This window comes from Diorhabda sublineata, chromosome 7, assembly GCF_026230105.1.
Source record: "Diorhabda sublineata isolate icDioSubl1.1 chromosome 7, icDioSubl1.1, whole genome shotgun sequence".
NCBI classification, from domain to species: domain Eukaryota; kingdom Metazoa; phylum Arthropoda; class Insecta; order Coleoptera; family Chrysomelidae; genus Diorhabda; species Diorhabda sublineata.
Window position 1 is genome coordinate 16,124,948 of NC_079480.1, and position 5,927 is coordinate 16,130,874.

Consider the following 5,927-nt stretch of genomic DNA (forward strand, 5'->3'; position numbering starts at 1 on the left):
GCGACTATATCTGGTTATAACTTGCAATAGTTGATGACGGTAATGTATTCCACGATAGATAAAGAGCATAAAGTAAGTCTTTCATATCAAATTCTTTTAACGTTTTTTCTACAGCCTGTTCTTTTGATAAGGCTTTCAGAAGTAGGTTTTCCTTATAATCTTGCTTTACAAACTGAATGATGCTGATCCATGGGTTGAATCAGTGCAGTGTAGTTTGGCGGAAGAAACATCTCAGTAATGCATTCATCGTCAGTTGTTAGTTCTTCTTCAAACGGATGACCAGGAGCGTTATCAAGAAGCAACAACGCTTTTTGAGGCAAATTATGATCTTTCAACCATTTTCTAACTTCTGGTACGAATCATTCATCAAACCACTTTTTGAAAAGATCTTTTGTTATCCACACACTTTTTTGTCCGTAATAGTGTACAGGCAAATCAATGTTTTTGAATGCACGTGGTTTATTCGATTTTCCAACGACCACTATCTTTAGCATGTGTGTACCCGCAGCGTTAGCACACGGTAGTATGGTTCTTCACTTACTTTTCGTCCTGCTACGGATTTTAAATGGCTCTATGCAGGTGGCATCATTAGAGAGTTTCTCTCCTGTAATAGTCATTAAACGTATGCCATGGCAACTTTTGAACCGTTCTAGCTATCCTTTGCTAGCCACTTTATTATTTCCTTATAAAATATTTACCTTTCATAGTCAACATGGGCCTGAAGAAACCACATGTTCTTCCACTTCTGGATGTTCAGCGTTCTTGAGTGTTTGTCTCTTGCCTGGCCCACAGTCAGTAGTTGACACAAATTGTTTGATCTCTCGTTTGTTTTTTAATTTCATAAATTGTAGATCGACCTACGCCTTATTCACTTACTAAACTTTTAAAAGATTCGTTACGATTAAGGAGGTCTAAAATATCAAATTTGTCTTTAATTGTTAGTGTTTGTGCTTTCGCTTCTGAGCTTGTGACGACATTACTAGGTACGAATACGTAATACACAATGAATAAATAGTAAACAATGAACACACGCTAGACTGCACCGCTATCTTCATATGTAGTCAAATTCAAACTAAGCAATCAGAATCAAAACAATACCCTACGCGTCGAGCACAATGGTGATGGTGCGTACAAGTTATAACTTTTTCACTCATGCATTAGCGAAGATTGTCAAAAAAATATTCAATACATAGTACATGTAATAGACCATGTCAGATCAGAGGGGGTGCCGGATAAGACAGGGGCCGGATTACCGGGGGTCCACTATACAAACATATTTATCCAGATTGCGGCGGCAGCATCTACAAAACCAACAATATTTTCCTACAGCACCTATAATAAGATCAACATCGGCTTGTTTTATCAATTCAAGTAATGTAACACTAGATTCGAACCCACTTCCGTTGCCAGGTAGGTTTGCTAATGTGCATTATTAAAATGACTACAGTTCAACAGAGCTCGAAGCAAAAACCTCAAGAGAATAATCAGCAAGTGGCGACGATATTTTAGGTCAAGCAGTACGTACTACATTTACAGGTTATGAAATGTATCATGAATAAAAATTCATGTTGAATATTTTAAATAAAAACTACATACCTGAACATATTCCTTCAATTTCTCATAAATTGCATCAATCAATATTTCTGGAATCATTTCTGATAAACTTGCTTTTGAGATTCTCTAGAAATGCTGTAGGCTTCGCAAACTGCTGCCAGTAGATAGAAAATATAATACTGCCTGCAATTTTGTGGAGGCTGGAATAGCATCTCTCATGATAGTATCATCACAACAAAACATTAAATGACTCCTCGGACATCCCGAGGGCATGGAAATATTCTCTTGAATCTTCTAAAACCAGTACTTTTAATAGGCAACTGGAAACTCTGAGCTCATTTCTTCTACCAATCCATTTTCTTACCCATATAAGTTTTAGGCTTTTGTATTATTTCCAAACATATGTTAGTTTCGATAGTAAGAAGTTTGAATATTGATCGAAGATGATCTTGGTTTGTAGCTTGCCATTTTCGGTTCATTTTAAAATAATCCCTACAAATTTTTGAAAACCCACTACCAATATTCGATTTTCTGCTAATCGATTTCAACTAAATACTGGCCCGTGTAAACGATTGCTTCGACTTGACTTGATTGAGCAAAGTCTATTAATTAACTTGACTTGTGTGGACTGTAAACACAATCGACTAAATTAGTCTACTAAATCACTGGCAGCGTCTGAATCGTCTTCAATATTAGAATAAATAAATCAGAAGTTACTTCTGTGCCACAAAACGTGAACGAAGGAATATTCAAAATGTTTGAAGAAAAATAAGCCGAATGGCATGTTACACGGTATAGAGATAAAAAATGAGACAATAAAAGTAGGAAACATGAGGGTTAAAATTTAATTATACGGCATTAGGCAAACATAATTGAGTATTCAAAATACCAAGTAGATTACCAATAGATACAGCAGGCAATAACAAGTAATGATCTCAACAATTAGAAAGCTAGCACTTACAAACAACAAAAATAGGATTGAAAATATGTTTAACACCATTTAAAAAAGGAGAGCTTAGAAATGAATCCTATTTAAATCTATATACATGAAGAAATGGTTTAATGATAAATAGCAAAAATGAAACAAATAATAAAAAACCGGTGATGCACAGATAAAAATATGGAGTAGAACTGACTATGGATTATAAAGAAGAGACGATTGTAGAGCCACCAAAGCAAAAAACAATAAGGAGAAAATAGTTCAGAGAGAATAGCAATAGCCACCTTGGAGATGAATATGATATACGGCAATAAGTGTAATATATCTTCGGGCTAACCAATGATGGTTGACCATATTCATTATATTAAATCAAATCAAAATTACTTTGAAATAAACTATTTATTAAATAATTAAATAAGTAGGTAATCGTGGTTTCAATAATCCGATGACCATACTCGAACGAACGCCAAAGTATTAAGACATCAATTGTTCACAGATCGCTCTTAAATACTGAAAAATCGTATTGTATAAAATGTTGTAATTATCTATAAGTATGGTCGTTAGAATCACATTGATAAAAAATAAAGTGCGTAATTTCATACCTTAATGGAACTCAAGTGTACAGAGACACATAGATGTGGATCCCTATTAGAATCGTTTACCATAAATCTTGATGAATAAACCTTGAATTTAAGTAGCTGAATTCATGATTCTACACAGTCACATTGATATAAGACAAAAATTTGGTAATCCGAGAGGATACGTTAACGGAGGGCAAAAATAAGGAACGCTTTTGTATCCTTCAACTAAATGACTAATAGATCTCAATGGTTCGCATCGGGAGTGAGTTAATTTACACGCAAGAGATTGTCTGGGTTACATTTGTGCAATGTTTTTAAATTTAAATAATTTTAAATGAGAAATTATGATGTCAAAACATGTCGCCCCACTTGAAAGAACATAGTTTTTTCAAAACAATAAATATAGATAACAATTCGTTTTGGTAACTTTCTAACCCAAAAAAAATATCTGAATCAAAGAAAATATTATAATAACAGATATAATAATTAACAATAACTATAGATATTCGGTTGTTCAAATTATACTTAAACGTTTACTTGCTATTAAGTTGTAGTAATCAATATAAAACGAGAACCGAATTATATTTGAAGTATTTTTAGGATTTCTAGTTAATTCACTACTAGATAATTGTGATTCTTATTGAAAAGCCATGAAGATTATGAGATATCTTACAGTTCTTCTTTCAATAATTTGACATTTAGTTTTGAAATTTGTCGATTCTTGTAAATGCTTTTAAAATATTCTTCATCCAACCACATTTTCCGAAGAAAATAAGTAAAGGATAATCACAAGATTACATATAATAGTATAATAAAACAAATACAGTAATAAAAAAGAATGAAAATAATTGTGATAAAAAATAATAATAAAAACTTAAATGAAGCGGGAAAAATAAAAAATGAAGTTGATAAAAATTGATTAAAATACCTGTAGTGCTGAAAAGATGTTAATAACAAGAAATTGATTAAGGACGAGTTGAAAACATTATGAGAACACAGCGGTACTGTAAGAAATATGATAGATCCAAGAAATGAGTAAATTGCGCGTATGACACCTTCCTTTATTACGATAAGTGGTTGATAAGCTTCCTTTCAGGATATACTGCATTTATCTTCTGTTATAAAATTGAGCAATACGCATGTCTGACTACCTCCCTTGGTTGTTGGTACAAAGCACTACCAGAAATTGGATATTGGAAAATTGCTAAAAATAGTACAAGTTGTATGAAATTATTGTATCGTCAACGATCCTCAATAGATGTGCGGAATTTCAAATAAATTCGTCGTTTTGAAGTGAGCAAAAATTGACTTGAGGATTTCGTTGTTATATATGTTACAGACCATATATAAAATCAGACTGTATGTATATGGCCTAGGTCGTATACATACGGTCTAAATTGGGCAGACCATATGTAAAAAATGTGGTATTTCATGGACCGTTTATATACGGACTATTGTGATTCAGGCCGTATGCTCGATATGCTCGTGTTTCCAAGGACGTGGACAGTTTACCGCTTTATTGCTGTTGTTTACGAAGTATTTTATCTGAAAATAACCCGATTTGTGATATTTCAATGACGTAACAACTGAAGAAGACTTGGAAAATGTGATTAATTCCATTCATGCTGACATTGCTGGCAATGCAGAAATCGAGCAATCGCATCAATCGGAGATAGAAATTGTTACAGAAACAGAAGAGGTCATAGAAGAGCAGCTGGAAAGAGTATTAGCGGAAAATCATGATGATGGTCAAGAAATTTCATGTCCGATATGCAGTACTTGTTTCAATCCCATGTTCAGAAAATATTTGCATTTTTTGTACAAGAAACAGAAACATAGAAATGGCAAGAAAAGCTGGATGGATTACAGCTACAGGCAAAACGAATGAAAGTAATAACAGATAGCACCCATCTAAAACCGAAAATCGGATCAACTGTAAGAATTCCCGTTCCAGACGTCGATCGAGGCAGAGGAGATGCTAGGTCAGTTTTAGCTGTAGTACTGGAAGCCACAGAAGATGGGTTTTACCGCTTGGGAACAAAACAAGGAGTGATTTCTAAATACTATAGCCGTTCAGAATTTAGTACATGCCCTACTAACATTTTGAAAATTGAAGAAGTTTCTAAAGTCAGAGAAATCCCTCTTAGATCGGTGGCTACAGCTCAATCGACAAGACACGGGCAAGGTTTTAAAAAATGAAATTGTAAGGCTAAATGTCAATCAAAGAAATGTGCTTGTCGAAAAGGTAATGTATTTTGTAATTCTAAATGCGATAATAGCTTAAGTTGTACAAACAAATAAAAAAATGAAATGTCCTAATTTGTATTCTTTACGTTCGTATTTTTATGTATAACTCATTTCTATAATAAATAAATAAAAAAGTTGTGTTTAAATATCTTAGAAATATACATATGGTGTAGGTGCAGCTGGGCCGTATATAAATAGACTAGACCTTTTATAAACGGACTGGACAGTTCATTAAAAGGCAAGCTTTTTACACATATAGACTAATATCTTCAGTCTTTTTCTATACGGACTAGTCCTTTTATATATGGTCTACTTTTCATAAACGGTCTGTAACATATTAAATAAACGAGTTAAAAACTACTAAAAATTCATAAGACAATATTCCATCACATGTTGTATATCTAAAATTATGTTGTTCGTCTAGACGTTCTTCGTAGCGTGTGTGATTTGGCAAATTATGAAAAAAAAAACACAGTTTGTTGACATATTTTATTGAATATAAATATAAAATAATTCACATTCTTAATAATAACTTTGCGTGCCATACAAAAAATGGTAAATTAATTCAATATTTGCTTAAAACCAATTTTATCCTTATTTTGAAC

The 5,927-nt window shown here is 33.0% G+C and overlaps 1 pseudogene; it reads left to right on the top strand.

Moving 5' to 3' along the window:
- The first annotated feature begins 492 nt into the window (after positions 1 to 492).
- LOC130446914 (uncharacterized) lies at positions 493 to 5,376 on the top strand (annotated as a pseudogene).
- Positions 5,377 to 5,927: the final 551 nt, after the last annotated feature.